A 27,462-nucleotide genomic window follows, 5' to 3' on the forward strand; every position below is an offset into this window, starting at 1 on the left:
AAGACAGAAGAGATAATTTGAATAAAACAGTTGATAAATTTTATAAAAATAGCAACGTCAAATCATAGAAAAGATCTATCTGCTTAGAAAATTAAGAAAGTCAGCAAAATCTTTAGTTTTCCCCCTCGGTGAATATTGTTAAAATAGCTATATTAAAGGGCCGGCCACCGTGGCGCGAGTGGTAGGGTCTCGGCCTTTCATCCGGAGGTCCCAAGTTCGAATCCCGGTCAGGCATGGCATTATTCATATACTACAAAATTCCATTTCCATATCTCACGCACAAGTTTTAAGCTTATGTGGCGTAATCATCAAGCAAAAAAAAAAAGGATGGAGATAATGTTAAAAATGAATGTGTGTTGCAATGCTTTTGGCTTTATATCTTAGGACTGATCAAAACGATTTTCCTCAAATACGGCTAAAATATTTATATATATATATATATATATATGGCCCGTTGATCGTAATAATATTTTTAAAGTTCGTTTAGAGGGTGGAGGTATCGCAAAAAAAAACAATTTCGATTTTCTTTAGGGGCAGTTTAGAGAAAATTTTATTAAAGCGAATTTGTTACCTACAACGCATATATAAATATTTAAAAAAAAAAAATTTTCTCGATAACATTTTAGAAACTCAATATCTCTCTTAAAATTGAAATATATATATACATATATATATATATCCGTTTTAATTTTTATTATTAATAACCTGGAAAGTCATGCATACTTTGCCAACTTTTTTTTTATTAAACCATAAGATATTTTTCTAATATATCCGCTAAATGATAAAAGTTACCCTAGTATTTAAAATTTAAAGAAAAATGAATCGTGATAAGGAATTATTTTTACGGGATTTGAGTGAATGTACATTATACATGTTCATACAGATGTCAGTTAAACAAGAGGATAATAAATGGACAAGGAAGGAGAGGTCTATGAAGAAAGAAAATATCATCGTAATAACGCATTCTGGTGGTGACGATACGTATATAATGTGGTATTATGGTGATACATCAAATATGTGACAATGCATAAAAGCTAGCGCTGCTTAAAGCTACTATATATATATATATATATATATATATATATATATATATATATTAAATATACATTAACTCATATAAACAGATAACACACTTACACGATCAAGTAACCACAACAATAATGTATTATTCTAACCCTTTCTAAGCACAACTTAACTACTCACACCATGATTTTAACACCTAGTCAGTAGTTACCAGTGAAGGAAAATAATAATAAAGATTTAACATTGCCATCGTTAAAATTCAAAGCGATCTTGTTAAAACAAACAATTTTCCTTACCAGAAAATACCTAACTTAGAAGATAAATATAAACATAAACCACCGCATTGAAATGACGTGGCAAACATTATACAGACTATAAAACTAAGAAATAATATATTCATGCTGTATACAATCTCAGATTCTAGAAGCAACTTTCAATTTTGTTTAAAGTAAGTAAATTTGCATAAGAATATTTTATAAATATAAGACTTTCATTTCTTTCAAGAGCTGAAAAAAAAATTAAAAGAATGATATAATCACAAAAGCCAGTTTATTTATTTTTAGTAAAGTTCAGTTTGTAATGATTAACTACAAACTTGTTTCATCTGAACTGAAGCGCCCTAATCCAATTGGATGAAAAATCGAATAAACTTTTGTTTTATTACAGTTAAGAATGATTAAGGAATATAACATAACAAGCGAATCGGAAATCCAAGCGAAATCAAACCTGGAATGCGGATGAATTACAGAAACGGGCAGAGATATCAGAGTTCATGAGTTATTTTATCATAGTACTTCAGAAAAAAACGCCAACCATAAACACCGTTTCTTCCTCTTATAATTAGTATTATTACTTTCCGAAGAGACATGTATACACTCGTACTTACTTAAATAAGTAAGGCTTATTTTGTACGCCTACCACAACTTACAACCAAGCCTATCCAGTTATATATATATATATATATATATACACACATATTTCTCTAACGAATATTAGACCCTTCCCTATAAAGTCAGAAATGTTGAAACTTTCAGAAAAACAGGTTTCATTTCACTCGCATTTTTCTATTCTAGTAATCTGGTAAGCAGATATCTAGTCTAGATATAACCACAAAAAGATCTGAGATCTAACTAATAATATGTAATGGGAGATCTAGAAACTCTTGATTTCACTTCCTAAAAAAATATTCTATTTCGCTCATCTATGTTGCGGACTCAGGACTAATTCTGTTTTTATTTGATTCTAATGAGCTCAATTTCAACACGGACTTTAAGTAAATAAAAATATAAAATAAATTTAATAACTATCTCTGGTTCTTAATTTTAGGAATCTTGGCGCTAATTAAAATTATTCAGGGGAGTTAATTAAGATTAAATTGTAAAACTGATCGAAAGGGCAAGGAAATACAAACCTTATGGTTCCCGTATCGTAAATTGTTACAAATTGTATGTAAATTTTTTCACATAATTTCAAATCCCGTTAGGTAGATAAGATACTTTCTGATGGTGCTCGGTCCTACTCAAATATCTAAAAAGGAGTAGGTTAAAAAAAATGTCCTTTTCTCGAGTTTCTGGATAAATTTTTGAATTAACTAGTTTCGTAAAACTAGTTCGTCACTTTGGTTATATATTTGGACGACTTCATTCGGGGTAGGAGATAATAATTAATCTAATATTTTTGCTTATAAAAATTTATCGTGTGGGTATGATAATTGATAAAAGATTAACGGAGAAACTGGACTAACAAACAGATTTTCACGAAAATTTATGATGACTTCTAAATACGGGTTATTGATTCCATATAATTTTGGTTAACACTGTTCAAAAGGGTAGGGGGTACACAATTACCACGGGTCCCGTACTTCAAAACTTCACACAGAGTAGAATAATCTTATTACATAATTTTTTACTTGCATACTTACATACTTCATTGCCTCACTTAATTGTCTTTTTAAGTAGTAACTATCGAGAGCAAAGCCGGTAGCCCGAATCGCATAATTTTCTCGGTTTGGCCAGGAAAGTTACACAACTTTGGTTTTGCTTACAATAGAAATTTATCTTTCAGATTTCTTTCAAAATAATACGTTACTTTTTAATCGAATCTGAAAAAAGAGGAGATTCGTAATCCGACCTGAATGTTTATGTCTTACTTACTCTTTACCAAATGACAAGGTTTCGATGAGTTTTTCTTTTAATTTACGGAAGTTTTATGATAATCCCGTTGTAAGTTTTTTCCTCGCAATTTATTGGGTTTTTAACGAACTAAAAAAGTTTTATTTTTTATTTCTATGTTTCATTAACTCCTACAAATATTAATAACCAATAAAGGTGAACAATATAACACGTAATTTTGGTGTTCTATGTAAACTGGTTTATTAAAAGTGCCTGACACCCAGTGGCGTGGCGTGGCGTAGCGGCGGCGGCCCGCCCCGGGCGGCAAAATTTCTCAATAAATAATAATAACAATTTGAACTAAAATTTTGAAACATTTCTTTTCAAATTTTTGTCGCATCTACAATTCAGATCGATTAAAATGAAAACGGAACTTATTATTATTTAATCTGTGACGGAACCTGAGAGCCCCTTTCTTTAAGTGAGTGTAGTCACCTCGCTCGCTCTAGCGACTGGCAACACCGTCTGTACTAACCAGTTTCCTTGCGGTAATTCCCCGTATTTTATTTTGTGCTCGGATTGTTCACGACGAATATTCAGCGAGAATTGATTCTTTTATATAAAGAATAGAGTTCAATATTGTCTAACACCTGCAATATCAGTCGTCCAATTCACATTGAGTGAATTAACCTCAGTTCATGATTTTCTTAAAGTGCATGTTGTGATTGTTAAATTACTGAACTATGTCGAAAAATTTTGTTATCAATTTTATGTAATAATAACTTATCTTGTCGACGCATATCATAAATGTGTTTATATCAAAAAGTGGCATACTTGTAAGAACATTTTGCAACATATATGTTTATTATATTATAAAAACATATATACGAGTACATGACTTCTTTATTTGTACCCTGTACAATACACAATAAGAAATTTATTCTTGCCGAAAAGTTCTTTAGGATTTCTGTAAATTTTGGAGTCTTTTGGATTTAAATACCCAAATAAGGAGGCGGCGAATTTAACCTATGCCCTGGACGGCTGAAACCCACGCTACGCCAACTGCTGACACCATTACCATTTAATACATCATAAATCATTTTCTATACTGTTACTTTCTGAAACTTTTCAGGTATTGCAGAACAATTAGGATATGATGGAACTTGTAATTATTTCTTTATATATGGTTATCATAGTAATTTTTATAATTATTTAATCATGTGTTGTAAGATTTAGTGTCTATTTCAGGAATGATAATGAGTTTTTGGAAATTAATTAGTTTGTGTTCAACAGAAGAGTTTAATAATATAGTTATTTATTTTGTTTAATAAGAAACTGTATTGTTACTCAATTCGGTCCTCTATTGTACATTCTTTTTTTTTTGTTTGTTTACCCTTCCGGGACCACCGTAAGGTATCGCTTCAGAGGATGAGATGAATGATTTGTAGCGTGTGTGAAAATGCCATGCCTGACCGAAATTCGAACCCGGAACCTCCGGATGAAAGGCCGAGACGCTACCAGTCGCGTCGCAGAGGCCGGCTTTATACTGTACCTACCCTGAATTAACTTTCTACTGGCAAGGTGATTTAACGATTCAGTTAAAACTCATATCCTGAGTCGGAGAGGATATTTTGAACCAGTATTATTATTAGCATTTAAAAATTACTAATTTTTATCGTGCCTTCTAAGAAGAGATCGAATCTAGGACGTTCAACAAGTCCCGATAAGCGTAGCCAGGTTTCACAAGAACAAGAAACCAAAAAGAAAAGAGATCAGCGCCCGGAGGTTAAACGAGATATGGAATGGAATGGAATGCAAAGTTGGCGGGAGTTTACAAATTCTCCCTACGGATCGCAGAACCTGGACAGTGTCCCTTGCTGCTGGATGATTCTATCGGGCGTGTTTTTAAAGGTTTATTTTATATGACGGGTCTAATTTTTCAATTTTTGTGTTACTTTATATTTTGTATTCTAAGGACGGATTTAATTGCATTCCAATCCGTTGTTAAACCAGCGTTATCAAACCCATTTTATGGGCCGACCGCGGAAGGCTAGGCTTTTGAAACCTGTCCTCCCGACGTAATTCCCCTTCAGACCGTCTACTGAAGTCCTTTCGGTGCTAACGCTTCATGGGCTAGCAGGAATACGCTACAACGGGACACTAACTGTATCGACCTCTTCTCCGGAGGGGTCGCAGTTGCTGATTTAATTTAATTTAATTGTACGTTTTAAATGAAAGGTTAAGTAGAAGCTCTTCATCCACTTCTGTGATGGCTGCCTTTCAGGACGCATCTCTGTTGGGCTCTTTTCCGGACTCCTGTTCGTGATGTTGGGTCGAGTAGAGGGTCTTCCTTCTTCTTCATCTTCTTCTTCCGATGACCTCTTCTTTCTTCTTTGGCCTGCACTTTCCGAGAATTGGCAGTAACCGAAGATACATGCCATTAACCTTGGTATTCCCATGGCCCCGAAGGACTGAACGGGGGAAAGTGCAGGTTTCTTCTTTCTTCCATGCTGTCAGTGGCTGCTGGGCTCGTTCCCTCATTTTTCTCTCTTGAAAGGAAAGGGAATAGAGAACTTACAAATTTAGTGATACCTATTCGCGATCGCGGTTTTGGGGCGGCGATCGCCTTTTGAGAAGAAGTAAATAGCTGGTTCTTTACGCTACATAATATTAATCTCCAGACACACGTGTGTCCGGGAAGGATTTGGGGGACCACGTGGCCGCAGTGAAGAAACCATTTATGTTTGTTGTGGTGACTGTTGGGAATATCTGCAACAAAAGAAACAGAGCACACACACGAAAAAAAAAGAAAAAAAGGAATTTATATTTTCTTTTTATTTTGGGATGGCGGGATTAAAGGGAAAGGCGTTTCCCTCTCTATTTCGGTAATCCAACGACCAAGACCAAGTGAGCACGAATCGCTCCACACTCGTCTCTCACGTATCTGTAACAAAAGAAACAGAACATACACAGGCGAAAAAAAAAACAAAAAAAAACGCGCATTCCCGACGCCAAACGGCGTTTGCTAATCGGCCCTCAACACTGTCGGTCTTGTGGCAAGGTTCCACGTTTGTAGAGTTGTCATGGCGGAAGTTGTTAGTCTGGAAAAAACTTACCGCATTCTGTTGTCTTTTAGTGAGACAGTATAACTTGTTGCCTTGTTTTACAATTAATACTTAAAACTTATTCACTCGCGACCCCGGAAACGTTTCTAACGCGTACTTCCGTTTATGGCTCATGCGATATGGAGGCCCTCAAGCCTGGTTTGTCGATTCTCGGACCCCGCACCTGAACGAGATATATATATGCGAAAGTTTCATAGAGCCATGAGTATAACGAACGCGTCGGAGGTCCAGGGGACGGAGCCCCTGGCTTGGCTCGTATTACAATATTATTATTATTAGTATTTATGAAATTTAAAACAATGTTTGCTATTAAACCCATGTAGGTCACACAATGTAAGTATGTATATATTTATTTATTTCTTTAACAAAATTTTTATGTTTAGAAATACTATAAAATGTGCAAAAATTCTGATTAAGTGTATAATGTGCTCTTTGGTGGTTGGGTTTCAATTAGCCACACATCTCAGGTATGGTCGGTCGAACTGAGAATGTACAAGACTACACTTCATTCAAACTCATACATATCATCCTCATTCATCCTCTGAAGAATTATCTAAATGGTAGTTACCGGAGGCTAAACAGGAAAAATAAAGAAAGAAAGAAAGTGTATAATGTGCTGTAAAAAATTAATTCCAAAGAATTTTGTGTTTGCTACTAACGATCATTATCTAACGTCGTTTTATTCATATCGTTCATAATATTGCCAATTGTGATGTTTAATAAAATAAATAAAAAACTTTTAAAAAATCCACAATGTTTTTCGATTTTTTAATGGCTATTAAATTTTAATCTTTACAATTATTAATTTAAAAAATTGTTATAAATAAATGTATTCTTTTATTCCTTCAGTAGTTTTTTTTTTACACTGTTAAGATCAGGTTTCATTTGCTCCTTTTTTAATAAAAGGAAGAACTTTAAATTTTATTAAAGGACTTTTATATTTTAAAATAAAAATTTTCATTTTTTTTCTTACTCTTTATAAATTATCACTTTTTCCTTACACTTCATAATTTGTTTTTGTTATTCTATTATTTGAATTGGTCTTATGCCCTATTTTTAGTTAGCCTTGTTCCATCCTTTAAAGGCTCAACTTGTGTTTTTTACGAATGTATAATTAGTTTAATTGATATAAAAATTATATACACACACATATATATATATATATATATATATTTGAATTACAAGTTCAAAGTATAATAAAAATAATTTATATTATAAATAAATAAAGACCTTTATTTATTTGGCTGAACCAGCGAGTAATAAAATATTTAGAATAATTAAACCTAACCGACATACTGAACCAAGGCGGCATATTATTCGACACATACTATTCGAAAAAGTACGCGTATCACTTTCAGTCACATAGTGGTAATGAGGAGGTGAGAATGACTTTTCTTTACGTCTTGAGAGATTAGGAGTACGAAAATACCATTCACTTAAAACCGAGGTTCCTTATATATATATATATATATATATATATATATATATATATATATATATATACATACACTAGCTATTAAAGAATAATCTAGCCAGGGGGTCCACCCCCTGGACCTCCGACGCGATTGTTATGCTCATGGTTGTGAAAAGATTTTCGCATTTATATTTCGTTCAACCTCCAAGCGTTGATCTCTTTCCTCTTTGGTTTCTTGTTCTTGTTAAATTCAGCTACGATTAGCGGCACTCGATGAACGTCCTAGATTCGAAAGGGGACGTTACGTACAAAAAGAAAAGAGAACAGGAAACGACGAAGTAGAAAGTATGCAGGTTTTACAAATACTCGTACGTGAAAAAATAAACTAAATTATAAAAGATAGAATAGTGTGAATATTAAATATAAGGGATCAAAATAAGGAAAAATCTGTGGATGGACCACGAAACGAAACAAGAAAATTCCACTCAAAGAAATGCTTCACGGCCTCTTCTACAACGTGGGAAGTGTGTGGCGTTCACAAACGCTGAGATGTTAGGTTTTACAGAGAAGGGAATTTTATTCGAGAATAAAGTCCGATCAACAAATTTAAATGAACGCTACGATTATTATTTTTCGTCCAGATGTTACATTTCATTTATAAAAAGGGCAACAGAAAACTATATTTAAAAGAATTTCCCTAATAAGTTTGACATAGGGTGCTTATTATACTTGATAATGGTTCTCTTTTTTGGGAATGAATTGTTCTCTACCGGGTTACTTATAACTATTTACTCTAGCATCTAACAAAAACACATTAAAAACCACCTGAAAAGAGGCTTAACCTTCTTTAAGCTTCTTAAACCTGCACTTATAACTTATAAACTTATATGGTAAGCAGTATCCAATTAAAATATAAATTGTAAAATCAGACCTCCAACAAGAAAGTGAAAAAACTACAACAGAACTGTGAAAAAAAATAACGCTAAAACTTAAATATATTCTTTACCACTTTAAATAGGTCAGTAGGAATAATATGAAAAATAAAATTGTTTACACTAATTATTTTTTTAAATGTACGGATTTAAAAATACAAAAAGTAGGGTATATCAAGGTAAATGAAGAAAGAGTAATGAATACTTGACATAGAAAAGTTTATAACAAATTCTACTGCAGTACTATTACTAAAGATTCAAAACGTCTTTATATTTCGAAGTACATAGTTCTCTCATTTCGTTTCTTTAATTATAAATTCTCACTTTGATAATTCTTATTTATTTATTATAAAAAATACGCTTCAGAAAAAGTTAGGAACTTTGCACTGGGTTGTATTATGAATAAATAGAAAAGAAATTTATAATTAATGAGAAATCATTAAACGACATAAAATCTTTGACCTTTTTAAAGAAATGAAATCATTTCTATTAAATAAATTAATAAGAACGTAAAATATTTGCCTAATTACATTACTTTTTTTATACCATTTGAAAAAGTAAAATTAGAAAAGTATAAAAAAAAATTAACTACAGAAAAATATAAACAGATTTTATTTCATCTACAGTAAATTCCTATTAATTAAAACTTTCATGTAATTCCAATCGAACATTCAAAGAATATTTATCATATAAAACAAATCTGACATGGGCACTACATGACTTCCTTGCATTCCTATTAAATTACATATACACATTTTTTTAAATAAAAATTATATCAAATTTTATTTCAATAATAACTTCTGATATTTTTTATTTTTATTGAATTATTATTTATCGTAAAACTTTTTTTACAATCATAAGTTAATAATTATTAATAAATCAATATATTTAAATTAAAAAAAACAAAGTTAAAAAAAGGAGATGAAGTTTGATTCGAACCGATGTGCCCTTCCCTTTTAAAATCTAAATATTTCATTAATTAAAATTTCATTTGGCTATAACTCTAGAAACAATGAAAATAAGTACCACTATATCGTTGAAAAGCTCTCAATGAGAGCCTTATTGAGATTATAAATCCATTATAAATGGCCTTATTTGGATTATATGTTTCCGTTGAAATCTGAAAACCGAAATTTTTCACGATCACAATGCTTCCTTTACTTTGTGCAAGGAAGTAATATATATATATATATATATATATATATATATATATATATATTAACTCCTAATTTAAATTACTTTAGATTATATACAAAATAAAACCATAGACAATTGGTTACGACTAATCTCCTAAATTAAACAGAAATTTCTCTTCATTTAGCGATGTAAGATCGTATTCAGATAGCAACAGACTGAATAAACTGAATATTTTTTACGTTATCAAGGTGTAATATGTAGGCTATGATTATATATTTTGCAACCTATTATAAGCATTATTTAAACTACCACCATGAATGCAGCAAGTACTGAGAAGGATACAAATACAAGTACACATAAAATACGGAACATCACATTGCTTTAATATTCACTAAAATTTTAAGAAATTCTAAATTCATCACACATTTGAATTTTAAATTCATATCCTAACATTTATAAGATGGTCTTGTTGAATTAAACAATATTCAGTGGAATTTTTTTTAGGTTCATAATATTCTATTCAATTCTAACAGAAAGTGATATTGATATTCTTACATCTTTCTAAATCGAAAGAAATAACGTTAAATCTTTTCGATCAAAATTTGAAAATTGCATCCATTTTTTTGAATCGAAAAATAAAATATTCAAACAAAAACAAGATAAAATAATTGATTGCAGATTAAGCTCAGTGGATACCTAGCTTTAAAAAAGCCCTACTTATGGTAATATTGAATTTCTCAATCAAGAGTTCTCAAGATTCAAAACAAGGATTGTATAATAATAAAAAGAAAAACAAATCAAAAACGGAAAATCCTAAGAAATAGTTGATATTAATTAGATTTAATTACTTTTATACGTTTTAAAAAAAATATATATTCCTAAATGAGGACAGCAATCCTTTTGTTAGTTGTTGAGCGTACCGAGTATGACAGCTGGTAAGATCTCAATAACAAAAGTATAAAAACTACTATGTTTTAGTAACTTCGGATGAGAAAATTAAGCTGTACTTTTAAAGGAAATTTGTCCTTCAATCCTCTTTCTTTCTTTAATAAGGAATGAATTAGTAAATGATATGTATTTGCTCTGGGGAAGAAATTCAATCTCCAGACAACCAAGAGTAAATCAATCCGATAAGGAAATGTGAAAAGACGATGATTATTGTTAAAATAAGAGAATACAACACCAATAAGTTTTAAAATGTTATTTATACAGTAAAATTGCAAAAGATTAGGAAGTAAAAATGCCATCAAAATAACTAAAAAATAAAAATTACAAGTTCATGGTACAAGCCAGGTAAGCTGTATTTCATAATGGAAATTTTTTTGTGTTTCTTCTCCTTGGGGTCTTATCTGCTTTGATTTAGAACACAGCCCAAAGGGAAAATCAGGGGTAAATTCATCCCTGTACTTCTTCCGCCATCTTTGTACGGATACTGTCACCAACATCTTCGACATGCGTGCCACGCCCGTTGGTCTGTAGCATAGTCTCAATGATGTTATCGGGGATAACCTTGCCGAATTCTTACAGGCGGGCTTCCCGGAGCTGCAAGAACCGGTCGCATTCAAATACCGTGAGTTCTGCGGTCCTCCCTTCCGAAATAATCACATTCGGCACAGGATCTTAGTGCCCGAGCGCACACGAATGCTCAGAAGCAACCGTGACCGGTCAGAAATTGAATCAACTCGTATCCTAATTCCCCGTGCTTGCGGTCCAGCCATCTCTGAATTTACGGGATCAGTCTGTAAGTCCGTATACCCTTCGCTGACTGGTCTCATCTCTCCTGCCACTTGCGAACAAGCAATGCTTCAGCCTCCACTCAACTTAACCGCTGGTACAACACCTCACCTTTTCCGAACGATGAGATCCGGGGATGAAAGACTGGCCACAAGACCGGCGGCATCGCCAGAGATGTTCCTGTAACAGCAGCATACCCGAATGGAGGTAACTCTGTGCACTCGGTTAAGAATTACCCGCGCTTTCCCCTTTTCCAAAGCGACAGACCAGGAACATCGTAGAACATCGAGAACAAGACCTGTGACAAATGACTTCTCTTTGATGTGCGGGAACCCCCAATGTTGGTAATCACCTGACTAATGGCAGCTGCCCCGTTTTTGGCTTTCTGAGATATATCGGTGTCAGGAACGTAGAGTATTTTTTACCCATACCCCGAGATACTTCACATCAGCAGAAATATAAAAGAAATTTACTAGTACAAAACGTAAATTTAAGAGTAGAGAAAAAATTCTTGGCAGAATTTGTATAGAGACGGGGTTTTATGACAGAAATACATGAATCAGTGACAAAAAAAGAATTTTGTGTTATGGTGTTATAGAAGCTTAGAAGGCTTAACGCAGTATAAAATTTAAAAAAAAATTAAAGGTGAACTGGAAAAAAGAGAATTTTGTGGCAGAATCTTTCAAAAAGAAGGATAAGTTTGGTAAATCACAACCTGATATATTAAGTTTACCTTACATGCTCGTAAAAGTAAATTAAGGGTGCGTAACAATAAGACAATAAATGAAAAAAAAAAAATAATAATAATAATAAAATGTTGAGTTATAAGAGTCAAGAGTAGGAGATTGTTGGGGTATAGAACAGGAAGGAATGGAGAATATTATTAAACCAGTCAAACGAGTGAAATATTGACAGTCTTTCCTATTACTCTACATAAAAATATTTACTCAGAAATAATTATATTTTTTAAATAAAATGTTCATTCGCATTAATTTTCTACTATGTTTTCATAACTTTTCTGCCTTTCTCTTTCCTTTTCAGTCCCAAATTATTTGTTAACAACAGGGACTTATTAGATTGGGTAATTGCATACGATGTTGAAATCACCTTCAATTTTTCCCCATTTTAATCCTCCAACTTTCTTTCTCTATTTAACGAACAATGTAACTGACATCGATCGGATGACATCACCTGATGACTTTATTTGTTATAAGATTGTTGTTACAATTGTAGATAAGGAGAAAGTAAATAATATCAAAAGAGTGTAAGTGTAATATTAAATTATATTATATTTTGGGACGTTATTATTTCACTGCAAATTTTCTAATGGTCATATGTCGATTACTAATCTATTTGAATAACAATTCCACCTTCCTGACAACAATCTACTTATTTTAAACTTTATTATTCCGTGTAACTAAGTAGACTAGTGCTCATATTTACGTGAGGTGTGTATATGCTGAATCATGTAAAAAATAATAAGAGGCTTATTAGACGATTTGTAAAATCGTGACGAAGATGAGACAATCGAATTTGGTGGTAATTACAATCGAAAAAAAATTAACAGTGTGAATTATCGACTGGATAGAAAGCGGATTCTAAAATTAGCTCTAGAACCAATCCTATCGTCACTCGTGGCCGAGAGAGATTAATGTAAATGACTAAGAAACATTTTCTGTCGGACAATACTGTAATCAACGATTATTGGTAATCTTACAAGTCTATATGCAATTTGAAGGTTTTTAACATTTAACGAATAAAACAATACATACAATTTTGTAAATCCTATGATTTTTTTTTTTAATCTCCAGGATCACAGTTAGGTATTGCTTCAGAGGATGAGATGAATGACAATTTTTATAGCGTGTGAAAATGCCATGCCTAACCGGGATTCGAACCAGGGACCTCCGGATGAAAGGCCGAGACGCTACTACTCGCGCCACAGTGGCCGGCCCTTCATATAGCTATTCTAGCTATATTTGCCGGGAAAGCAAATGGGGAAAACTGAAGATTTGGCTAACTTTCTTCACCTTCTAAGCAAATTTTATCTATAATTTGACGATGCTACCGCTCGCTACCCTACGCTACCACTCGCGCCACGGAGGCCGGCAAAATCCTGTATTTATGACTGATTAAATGCACGATATAATTTGACATTTAAACAAATATTACTTTGTCGGCCTTCTTTTGGAATTTATGTTTCGATAATTTTTTTCCTGTTTAGACTTCGGGAATCACCTTCAGGTATTCAGAGGATGATATGTATGAGTGTAAATGTAGTCTTGTACAGTCAAAGGTCGACCATTTCTGAGATGTGTGGTTTAATTGAAACCCAACTACGAAAGAACACCGGTATCCACGATCTATTATACACGTCCGTATAAAAGTAATTGCCTTTATTAGGACTTGAACGTTGGAACTCTAGACTTCGAAATCAGTTGATTTGCGAAGACGCGTTCACCACTAGATTAACCTGGGTCATGTTTCGATACTTGAACCTGGATTATCGTACACGCATTTGTTATTTTAATGTAATCGCTGAACAATATGATGGAAGCTCGAAAGAGAGGTGAAGTCATTGAAAGATACTTCTTTCTAGTTATTTTTTATTATCTGACCTTTAGATTCTTTTTTACAATAAAATGGCATGTAGAAGGATAATTAACAGGTGACATTAATATAGTATACAACTGATATGAACCAAATCGTTTCACACTTATATTATATGACAACTATTTCAGTTGTTGTGGGGTGTTACTGTGATATAAAACAAATAGACATACTTCCACACGTTGCAAGGGAATGTACTTTGCTCTTGAAATAAACTGGTAAAAAGGTTGGTAAATATTTTTTTGTTTGCTTGTTTTTGTGTGATCAGAAGACTGCAAAAAGAACTAAGAATACATTTTATGTTGAACGAATGGAAAAAGAGAGAAGTGACTGTACATAAGAGTCACTTAAAGAAATGAAAATAAAAATGAACCAGACAAGTCAATGAGTTGTATAATTACTTCTAATGTTAAAACAAAAAAAAAAAAAAAAAATCTAGTATATGGTACTATTAAAAGGATAAAAAAAATTACGGGAGCTTAGTAAACGGCGTTCTTATATAACCAGCTAGTCGTTAAACTAGAAATATACAACCAAACCTTTACATTTGAACCCTGTCGACTAATATAAAACTGATTTTTTCTCCTCTACATACTTTCATAAAGTCACGTAATAATACAGACACGCATAGACATGCGTGCATATAGCTTATGTATGTAAACAGATTTGTTTTAGTTTTAACGAATAGTATTTTCAAACCGAAAAAAAAATTTTCAAAAAAAATACAGAAACAAATAACTATTAAAAGTATGAATTTTTGTTTTTTATGATATCGCCACATAAACTTGAAGCTTATTGAAATGTAATTTTGTAGCGTATGAAAAATTATTCCTTGCCTGAATGGAATTCGAAGCCGGGACCTCTAGATGAAAGACCGAGACGCTACCACTACGCCTCAGAAATCGGCGTAATTTCTATCTTATATTGTTGATATAAATGATTAGTTCAAAGTACGCAAAACTAATTATTCAGGAATATTTATTTAAAACAGAAAAAATTGAATAATTTAATGCAGTATTACCATGTGACATTTTATTGGCAGTTACTGAACAATTAAAAGATATGCTGATAAAGATTTCTTATTGGATTAAAATATTTATTTATCGGGAAAACTGTTGGAGTAATAATTTATGCTTAGCCATGATAAAGCATTTATACTATCTATAATTTTAATAAATGTTACGAGTAAATGATAATTGTTAACTAAAACGCAAATAGATAAAATTTCAATTAATTTATCATTTCTAATAGGAATATAAGTTATACAATTCCAGTATTAACTAAACATATATACTGTTGTAACGCACAACAATAATTTGGTATAAAAATAAAAATATTATAATTAAAGAAGTTGAGTTAATCAAGTATTACGTAATTGATATTTTTATTAGAGAGCTTTAACGATCAGTTCAATCCATTTTGGAGATAAAGAATTCCAGTACAATATTACGACAATTCGAGAAATTTAGAGTTCTTTGATTACTAAAATCCTTAATCAAAGGTACGTAACTTCTTGTGAATTTTATCAAAATAAAAACGCAAAGGCTTATTTTATTTCTAACTTAAAACGGATAATGAAGCCTGATTTTGAAATGAGATACTAAACTTAAAAACAAAAATGAACAAAATCAGAGAGTAGATATTTTTCATTTATACAACAAAGATGATTACAAAGAGATTAATTAATTAGTTTAATAATAATTTAAGTTAAAAGGTACTAATTCTACGCAGATAATATCAATTATTGCAACTATAACTGTCAGGGTGGTAACTATTACCAACCATACCAGGTTGGTGGTCACATATTATCATCATTACTTACCTAGAGGAGATAAAATATAATTCCTAAAACGTTATATATTTAACTAAACAGATACAAAATACAATTTTTATTATGCTCAGGAAGAATCAATGGAAACTGTAGATGGCGAAATGATCTCCAATAAATTTTTCAATTAAAAGATAGATAATTTCAGTTAAACAGAGATAGAATAAAATTTTAGTTACGGTTAGAAATTGGCATCCTATTAAACTAGCAACATTCTTTTTATACGACGATCAAAATATTAAATACTTCCTAGAAATCCTTTTAAAAAGGATTCATATGGGCTTATGGGCATCAATTTTGTTTGTCTTTTATACATTACCTTCATATTCTTAAAAATTCTCGTAAATATATCTCCTATATTTATTTATAAATACTGTGTTTTTTACAAAGGAAATAGCGAGGCGTATCCACAGCAATAGGGATTAGGCGGTTCTGTGGTGACGATAAGCAGCTTCCTTCACGTTGTACTGGACATAAATGCTGACAATTGGAAAAAATTACAGTTTTTATTCAGCCTGTAACTACTGGTCTTCTACTTGTAGAAGACAAATAACGAAATTCCACATTTACTTGGAATGAACTTTACTTACGACATAGTAAATAGCAGACAATTCGTCGATCCAATTACTAGGGCGCATAAAATCGTTGTTTGGATTCATTAAACGACGCAACAAACGTGATGATGGATCAACTCGCGATACGCTCTTTACCTTTGTAAATGTATTAATTTATTTTTGCAGTATGTAAAAGGATTTATTGGAGCAGTAGTGGGCTTTTCGGTTTTGGTTGTGAAGGACTCCTGAAGTGCACAATTCTAAGGTTACACAAGGTTAGGTTTTTTACGTATGGATATTTACAGAGAATCCCTCCGGGTTAGTCTAGTGGTGAACGCATCTTGGAAAATCAACTGATTTCGAAGTCGAGATTTCCAACGTTCAAGTCCTAATAAAGGTAGTTACATTTATACAGATTTGAATACTAGAACGCGGATACCGGTGTTCTTTGGGTTGGGTTTCAATTAACCATACATCTTAGGAATGGTCGAACTGAGACTGTATATGATTACACTTCACCCTCATACATATTATCCTCATTCATCCTCTGAAGTAATACCAGACGGTGATTCCCGGAGGCTAAATAGGGAAAAAGGTATTTATTAAGAAAAGAGTTAGAAATGTTTTTAAAAAAACTTCTTTTTTTCTTATTTAAGTTATTATTATTATTATTTAATTCAATTAGATTTTTGTAGAAAGATTTTCAGGAAACTGGGAAAAAAGACTATTTCTTCAATACATTAAATATCATATCATTAAGAATATCTGTAGAAAAGTTTAGATTTTATACATATAGATTTACATTAATATGTTAATTACAAATCCCATCAGATTTTCAACCCCACTGATTTTCATTTTCTTAAGAAATAGGAATTCTAAAAAGAGTCGTTGGAATGTTATAATTTTTGTTAACTGATGGTTGAAATAGATAAATTTTAATTAATTGACGCTTGGGTTGGAAGTAGTCCTTTTTAACAGAATTCAACTTTTATTTAAACTGGAAAATTAATTTATTTCAAAGAATGAGCAACAGAAAATTTCTATTTTTATTAATGAATGAAGTAAAGGAATGTAAAGTAGTTATAAGAGCAAAGGACGTTATTACATAGTTTTTACTAGCTTTATGAAGTAAAACAGCTTTGAAAAAGAACAAATACAAATAGCTCAATATTTACTTTTAATTAAAGGGAGCAAAAGACCTTTAAAGGAAAGAGAGATGCAAAACAACTTGGAGACCACTATGAAATATTTTAAAAAGGAACTATTCGAATATTGTATTATTTCAGTTTTTTACCGTTTGACTAGAGTTAAGTGCTGCTACAAGTCTATGGGGTCTCTTCAACGAAATTATGTTCATTAATTTCTTCCTGAATGTAGAACAAACTTTGAAAGAACGATTTAAAAATAGCATTATTTCAATTTTTGTTAATTTAGGAGTCTAAGAGTACAGTACCGTGGAGGATAATGCGACCTGAACTTTTAGACATCATTGTTTTTTAACTTTTTATTTCATAAAATAGAGGTAAAAATGTAATAATAATTAATTTTTACCCGCGTAAAAGGATGAAGAAATAACGGGGGTTATGAATAATTGAAATATTTTCAATATCGGTGAAGTGCTTTTGGTCCTCTCAAGAATAAGATTCCAAATTTAATAGATGTGCTGTAACATTTTTTCATATCGACTTTATTTTTTTATGCATGTAGATTATTTATCTATAATACACAATTAATCATATTACCAGAACAAAAGGTGTGAAATTAGAAGGTACGGGGATCTGGCTAAGTTATCTTTAAACAGTGGAATTTTTCATGCCATTTAAAAAAAAAATAAAGAAACAAACAAATTATCTATTTATTAATAGCATAGATTTGATAAAACGGTATAAGCATAGATACCAAACCCATCGGGATGGTCTAGTGGTTAACGCGTCTTCCCAAATCAGCTGATTTGGAAGTCGAGAGTTCCAGCGTTCAAGTCCTAATAAAGCCAGTTATTTTTACACGAATTTGAATACTAGATCGTGGATACCGGTGTTCTTTGGTGGTTGGGTTTCAATTAACCACACATCTCAGGAATGGTCGAACTGAGAATGTACAAGACTACACTTCATTCACACTCATACATATCATCCTCTGAAGTATTATCTGAACGGTAGTTACCGGAGGCTAAACAGGAAAGAAAAAAGAAGAAGAAGAAGCATAGATACCAGTGGGTAACATAATTTATTACGAAACTTGGGTTAACACGATATGTACCGGAAAAGGTATTTATGTATGGATGCATAAAGAAATAAAGAGAGCAAAAGACGCTTTTATGAAAGTTTGTCAACTGGGATGAAAACCCCGGCTGGAAACGGTTTATAATTAATGGAAAGGCACAATTCTATTCTACGTGAAAATGGGACTTTTCTATTCTTTGTTTATGGATATTCCAGATCCTCCCAAAATGATCACGATGAAATAAATGGTGATAATCTTATTTAATTTTTAAAAAAAAAACGTGTTAATTGATGCTGAAAGATCCGTAAAGTAATGGATAATGCGCCGCACCATTGCCAGAAAATTGGAAAATTTCCAAACGCTCGACCCAAAATCGGAAATTGCCGAATGATTAAAATTGCGTAACGGAAGACATTTTAAAAGTAGTACTTTTAAAAATACTAAGATCAGTTACATAAAAATATATTCATCATCAAGTAAATGAAATCGCAAAATCAAAAAAATTGTGTCATGTTGCGTCTTTTTCCATTCCATTGTAATTTTAACCCCATAGAATTTATATAGACGCAAGAAAATTAAAGACTACATTAGGATTAAAAACGCAACATTTAAGTTAAGTGATGTAAAAAATTTACTGACAAGTGTAATAAAACAGATGGAAATACTTCTCTTTCTTTTTCCTGTTTAGCCTCCGGTAATACCTTTCAGATAATACTTCAGAGGATGAATGAGGATGATATGTATGAGTGTAAATGAAGTGTAGAGTCTTGTACAGTCTCAGTTCGACTATTCCTGAGATGTGTGGTTAATTGAAACCCAACCACCAAAAAACACAGGTATCCACGATTTAGTATTCAAATCCGTGTAAAAATAACTGACTTTACTAGGACTTGAACGCTGGAACTCTTGACTTCCAAATCAGCTGATTTGGGAAGACGCGTTCACCATTAAACCAACCCGGTGGGTTAGATGCAAATACTTGGAAAAATTGTATTTAACATGTAATTAAGGAAGAATAAAGCGTGGGAAGCAAGAACACAATTTACGTGAAAATATTACTGAAGATAATAGTGATAAATTTGGAAAACGAAGACAACAGTTCAATAAACAGTAGCTTATCAGATAATGAAGAAACAAATATTTTTTTCTGATTTACTTGAAATTTTAATACAGCTTAATGTACTTCCTTAATTTTTAGGTAGATATCATATGAAAGCCACCAATTGTAATGGGTACCATAATTCGACTTCCGGATAATGTCGACATTAAAAATGTCACACCCCCTGACCACAAAACCACCATTTTGTGTCGTATATATAAACCAAAAGTTTATATATACATTTTTGTATACATATTTATTTAACTTTCTTGTGGACACGATAACTACCGTAATTTTGCGCCAATCACTTTCAAATTTTTACACAAAATATAACGATCCAAAATTTCGGTCGGGTTCGTTAACGGGCAAGATTGAAACCTGGGGGTGGAAATGGGAGGGCTTTTTTGAAGAAAAAAAACAGAATATCGCTATAACTTTCTTATGAAGTAAAATAACGTATTCGTTTAAAGTTCCTACTATTCTTCGGATAACGGCCTAAAATTTATCTAAGTAAAGTTTTTTGATTTCACCAACCATTGGCCCAGGGAGTGGAAGAAATGGGAGTTTCGAAGACAAAACGAAATCATAACTTCCTTAATAGGCACAGTACCGAATCGGTTTAAAGTGGTCGTTAGTTCTCTAAACATTACCTAAAACTTTTGTCTGAAACAAGTTTCGATCTGACCAACCCTTACGGCAAGGGATAACCAAAATGTTGCTGGAATTGTAAGAAGACGGCTTGTCGTATGCTAAACATGTGAAACTTTTTTCACATGCAACCATTGTCGTATTGAGTTAATTTGAAGTTTTTCTTAACTTTAAGGTGGAAATCTTTTCTATCCGCTTCTTAGCACCGGTGAAATCTACCTCCGTCCTTCGGCGTGCCGAAAGGGATTTTTTTTTATTTCTAAGGTAAATATATTATTTTTTCACAAATATATATGTGTGTGTGTGTGTGTGTGTTTTACAAGTTATTTTTACTTAATTTATATTAAATTACTTTACTTTATGTTAAAAGTAAAGAGAAGTTTTTTCTTGGATGGATTGTGCTAAATTAAATTAGAATCATTATACTGATTTTTTTAGGTTTGCTGCTGCATGCTTTCATGAAACAAATTACATGTCTTCGTATTGAAAATATGAACAACTAATTAAAAAATTACAACCTATTGATATTTCTACTCGAAATCCGTTCTATGCAAAGTGATTAACTCGTATTTTATATTCAGCGTAAGAGGTATTGTAGCTGTTGTTTATAGAAGTGAGATTTTATCCAGCGTATGCGATTGTCTTAGTGCAGTAATGTACCGGGGACTCAATTTGTTAGTCCTCTCCAGTATTTAAATAATACTTTATCGTCTATCGTGTTTTACTCAACGCTGATATAGCTTTAAATATACCTGCCATTTAATTAATTCGTAAATAACTCGATTCAACCAAAATGAAAACATAAAATATATAATTTGTTCGCGTAACTTTCGAGAGTCTAGTACAAGGCCAAGCGGTTTGTTTACAACAGGATCTTAAAGTGAATCGAGTATATGTGATGATGCCTAGTGTTCCTGTGTGGACAAGAAAACAATCAAACCACACGATTTTGTTTTTTTTTCTGGGTTAATTGTATTAATTACATAAAGATAAATACTTATTACTTGTATCAGCTATGCTTTTACGAGTCCGGATATGTTCTTTACGGGTTTTGACCCCAAATGCCATGCATCCAGAATTAAATTAGATAACATGATTTAACACGTTCTGCTACATGCGAAAATTACAAAAAAAAGAATATATTTATTTATCTAGCATAGATTATACGATCTCCGTAATTTTGAAATAAGACATAAAACAGAGAAAAAAATCAGTTGCATTTTTCTCTTATTAACTAATCTAAAATAGCAATAGAACGATTAAGTATTTTACTAAGAATGTTTATAACCCTCTGTGAAACACAGCTAGAATAAATTTTAGGTCTAAGGAAAAAGTAAACACAACAGAAAAAATCTTTCTATAACTCTCATGTGAATTCAAGCAAGTACATAAAATGGGTAAATCAATCTCTGTCGCTCTTTGTTTATAGTTTGAAATAAGATATTCTTTTAAAACCATCCAAAGCCCAACCTAAGAGAAAAATATCTGATCTTCTGAACTTAAATCAAACATTTTTATCGCATAAAAACGAGATCAACATACAAGTAGAAAAATAAACTTCTATAAACGTGTTATTAATATTTTAAAGTGTCAAAACTTTAAATTGACTTATTTTAAATTACCATTAAATAACACGTAATCATATTAGTCAAGTAATATCTATGTTATGAATTTGAAGCTTATTCATTTTAGAAACAGTAAAAATCGAGAATGCATTTATTTATCTCTAATTTTTTTTCTGGTGTCAACATATGCAATTTGATTTCATAATTAGAAATTCTTTGACAAAAGACCTTCCAAGAAAACTAGTCAGTCTTTCTTCTTGGAAAATTTCAACTACGAAACGCGTCAATATTTTCAAAAAAAAAAGTTCTAATTACTATTTATTAACTAATTGTTTCTTAATATCCCCACTCGATTTGAGTGTTTTTTTTTTTTTTTTTTTTTTTGTTTTTTTTTACAAACAGATTTTTAACTAGTTTCTCTTTTAAGTAACATTATTTTAGTGTGGAAGAATTATTGGTTAATTTCGTTACATTCTCCGCAACTTATTAAATTTGCTACACATTTTATCTGTTGTAATTAATGTGAAAAATACAACAGAATTAAAATACTTCTCTTAACTTAAAAAGTAATAGAAATTATTATGTAAATTTAACGGGTTAAATTATTTTTTTTACCGATGAATTTTTTTTGTTGTATTATGTAAAATAATTTATGTAACCTTTTCCTTTACAAAGAATAAAAAAAAAAATTGTTTTAATTATATTTGTTACGTAACAATATATAATACGATAGCAATACTACATCTATTTTCATATTACTTTGTTAGATCTACGTAAAGATCTAGTCACTTAATTTATTTTAATTTTATACTTTTTTAAAATAAACATAAATATATCAACAGCCTGTTTAGAATATTTGAAGATTTCCAGTTACGTAGAATGTAAGTAATCACCGTTCCGTTGTAATATTAGAAAAAATTGTTTTAAAAGAAAATGTTATTTCTTTTTAAAACAGTTATTTGTTGAGAATACGAGAGTACCGTCAAACATCACAAAATTATATTAACTACATAGTTGGTAATCTGAACTATCGCTCATAAAACAGAGCATTTGCGCTTGTTGAAAATGCTTCGTATTTTCTTAGGATGTTATTTTAAATGCTGATACTGATGCAAACTATTAAATCACATTTTTTACATAAAATTCTCATTTCAATTCGGAGATAAATGTTTGTTTGGTATTTTATTACCAGACAACTTTTATTATTTTAAAAGTATTACCAAATACTTTTTATTTTACTAAAATAAAGCTTATCAAAACAAATTTAATAAGCATGCAGTTATTTAATACTTCACAATCATGGTATAGATGTAGGACGAATAAACCTGCTAACAATTACTGCTTGAGTAACAAAATACTAAACATAATTTATAAGATGATTCTTTGGTAGAAAGAAAATTAAAACGTTACTATAAAATAAACTGGGAAACAAGATTACGCTAAAAGACAGTTTACAATTTTTTTTTAAATGTAAACTTTGATGGTCATTTCAACTATAAAACAACCACAAACACGATACAACAACCCATGATAAAAAGATAGTAAATAAATGAAAAAAAAGAAGAAAGAATTAATAAAAATAATCATATTGCTTATTGACAAATAAACAGTATTATTATTATAAAACTACAAAACGTTTCTTGTAATAACTGTTGTTTCCTGCAATCTCAAAAGGGATTATACCTATTTTTTCCATAGTGTCTACTGATGATTATTTAACAAAGTATCTATTTAGGTTGGGTTTTACGTAAAATGTTTGTAAACAGTTTTTGGGAGCATAATCTTGTTTTCCATTTATTTCAAATATTTAGGATAGATCTTTACTAGTATAGAACTAGTATGCTAATTTATGTAAAATGTTAATATACTGAAAATGTTATAGAAAAAATTCTAAAAAGAGAGTTCTAACTGAAGTTTTTAAGATAAATAAAAAAAAAAATTAATAAATGCAAAATTTACTATTAAAAAACTCTTATTGTGAAAAAATTAGCAATATAGAATTAAACCATGTTTACTGATAAGAATACACGTTTATTTTTTACTTCCCACTAATTTTAACAAAACGATATAAGAATTATGTTGCTTAAATTTACTAATATAATAAATTTCTAAAGTGAAGTTATAATTTGGACCTATTGGCTATACAATTATGAATTTATATCTGAGACCAATTTAATTTTAAAATTATCAAGTATACTAATTGTAATACAATAACATGTATACATAGATTAAAATATTAATTATCTAATACGGAATTTGCCAAAGCAAGATTAAATTAAAATTAAAATTAATTCAATAATATGAAAATCCCTAAATATTTATAAAATGAAATTTCTTCGATAGTTAATTGTATAACAATATTAATAATAATCAACTGTTGATTAATTCAATTAAGATGATTGTAATAATAATAAAATATGATTCCAGTTCACTTGAAAAACTGTACTGTAAGATATTAAGTTCAAACTGCGACAATAAAGAAAAACCAGAAAAACCTCATCAGGGTATAAAATTTTAATCACAATGACAAAAAAAACAACTTAATTTCAAGTTATTTAAACTGTGTTTAAATAAGACGAAAAGTTTTAAACCTGTTAAGTAAAAATAATCGGACTGAATATAATGGAGTTAGAAATAAGATCAGTTGACTAGATAAGAAATAGGGGAATATACAATTTTTGTTATGTAATTACGCTACGAATTAAAATGTAAATTGATGGTGTACACCCACCTGGTAAACGTAACATTAATTCTGTTAACCGTAATACACTAAACACAAATGAACAACCACTATTCAAAGTAAGACAAGACATAAGAAAGGCACTATTACAAAACAAAGCAATTTCTTAATTGCGTTGTTTTCACGGAACACGGTCGGCGAAATAGATAGTCTCCACTATCTAAACCATAGGCGACGTATTTAAATGCAACTGGATGATGGATGCGGCGTACATGATTTCTCTAATATAATTTTAAATTTCATTTAAAATACTTCTGAAGAAATTTTTTCTCAATATAAATATATTATATAATTAAAATTAAACGTAATATATAAAAAAAAGATACAGACGTAGTATGACACATTAGAAAAAAACGAATAAAGGAAGTTTAGGAATAAAGAAAGAGGAGTGTTTTTTGGTTATTATCACTGTTCCTACTTCATGTTGGCAGCACTGTTACACATTTCAACCGCCAAATGATATAGACCACGTGAGTACAGACAGTACGGTGGGCTGTAAGGACGCTGGTGTTGTTTTATTATAAGTGAACTATTTTGTTTATAAAAATGGCTGATAACATTAACTTAGAAAATACATCCCTTGATGGTCTTAGTTACCGTGAACTTCAAACAGTAGCTATAAAACATTGTATTCCTGCTAACCTTAAGGTAATAATCTCAATAACTAGCATTTTCTGTTTTTGGTTTATGATCAAAATTACTCAGAAATGAAATATTTAGATCAGAATCTGCTTACTAAAGATGCGATGAGTATGCTGATCTCTACGTGTTTTATTGTATTTCAATATTTTACTCTACTGTATTTCATTATTAATAATATATTTAATTGTGTTTTAAGGCTGTTTGTTTTATGTAAAATAATTTATAATTCTAGATAGTTAATGTATTAATATTGAATTCTGTTAATTGTTTTATTTGGTCATAAATTCATGTAGTATGAAATCTTTTGCATCATGGTTCATAAATTTTAAATAGCTTCATTTACAAGCCACCCATTTCTAGAATTTTCATTCTTACCCATTCAGATAACTTTTATATTAGTCTTTTATCTTTTTATGAAATTCGTTGACATATTTTATCGATTTGGGTCGTAACCAAACTGATAAATCTATTTAATTTATTTGAAAAATATTTCCCTCGTGAATTGGTCGTACTTAACCTTAAAAACTAATACTTTGTTAGTTTTGCACACCGCAAACATTCTTAGGCAACCTAATACAATAAAACCTGAGTTAAGGGAATTTCGCGGGACCGAAAATATTTTCCGTTGACAGGATTCCGATGAATACAGGGATGAACTAGCGTACTATACAATTAAAAACAAAAATGTAGTAGTGTACTTACCAGAACTCCATTTCATTTGCAGAAGTGGATTGTACAGTAGTTTGTTAGCAAATTCGTAAGCACAAAATTTCTATCTTATGTTACACGTACAGAAATGTATTATGGATTGTAGAACAATTTTCGTATTTTAATTTAAAAAATCTTAAATTAAGGGTAACTAATAATTTTAACAAATTTCAGTACCGTAAACTAATGATCTTTAACAAGTAAACATAAATAAATTAACCAAAATGTACTTTATTACTGTTCATTATGTAATTAGTCTTTTTTAGAAGAAAAAAAAATCGTTTTTTTTTATACTGAACTTTTACTTTCAGCTACTCTGTTTTCTGTGAACATTCTGCTTCTTTATAAATTATGTTAAACAACTGAATCATTTGCTGTAATTGAAAATTTCTGAAGGTCAATAGGTTGGATAACGCTGCATTGTATGATCTAGTTTATGTATTGTTTGTTACTGTTGCATTGCTGTTACGGCCCTCATCACCAGAATCGATTTTGTCTTTGTCAGTTTTCTCTTGATGGTGGTCAATAAATTCATCTATATACTCTATGTTAGCGTCAGTCTGTAACTTGTCCATGTTAACAAAATCTTCGCCAATTATATTTTCATAAGACGCCATGTTCAGTTCTTCCTGCAAGTCATAAAATGTAGTAAGTTTTGTTTATGTAGTCGTGTGCAGTTGAAAGTTTGCTTTTTGGAAGCAGTGTTTAACCGTCTCTGCCGATAAGCACTTAAATGCTTCTGACAGCCAAATTATAGCGTCGAGCACTGATATAGATTTAGTCAGTTGATTAGTTAACCATGTCGTTTCGAGTTGCTAACAGATTTCATTAAAAATCTACGGTAGTGTAATCGAGACATTTAATTACACCCTGGTCCGTAGGCTGAATAACGCTTGTCGGTTTTGGTGGTGTCGTAAGTTAATTTAACATGGCCTAATGCAATATCCGAATGACATGTGGCGTTATCTAAAAAGAGAAGAACGTGTCTATTTTGCTGTTACTTTGCAACCACTCCTCCATAATACGCGACGTCATCCATGATTTTTTGTTGGATCTCCATACTACAGGAAGATTATCTGTATTAATGTTTCTAAAACGCTTCGGTTTTTCCGTTCTCCTGGCATAAAATCGCAAACAAAAACTCAACCTTTCCTTGGAATGTTTCCTTCCTGAACAACGTTCTCCTTTCAAGCAAAAAGCCTTACTCTGTAGTGCACTATAAAAATGTCCGGTTTCGTCTCCGTTTGCAATATTTCTAGGTTCGTAATTTTCAGTCCGAGTAGCAAGTTTTGTTTTCCAGTTAGTTAATGTCTCGTCACACACATCTCCGGCCTCGTCACAGACATCTTTAAACACAATTTGATGCCGC

The 27,462-nt window shown here is 31.1% G+C and overlaps 1 protein-coding gene across 1 annotated transcript in view; it reads right to left on the reverse strand.

The window, feature by feature from the left end:
• Window positions 1–24,873, reverse strand: part of LOC142324525 (Kv channel-interacting protein 4-like) — a 720,250-nt gene extending 695,377 nt beyond the window's left edge. Inside the window, exon 1 of the mRNA XM_075365357.1 lies at window positions 24,735–24,873. The gene's annotated coding sequence lies outside the window, so the exon portion shown is untranslated. The remainder of the gene's footprint in view (window positions 1–24,734) is intronic.
• Between the last annotated feature and the right edge of the window lie 2,589 nt (window positions 24,874–27,462).

This window comes from Lycorma delicatula, chromosome 5 (genome assembly GCF_047948215.1).
Source record: "Lycorma delicatula isolate Av1 chromosome 5, ASM4794821v1, whole genome shotgun sequence".
Classification (NCBI taxonomy): Eukaryota; Metazoa; Arthropoda; class Insecta; order Hemiptera; family Fulgoridae; genus Lycorma; species Lycorma delicatula.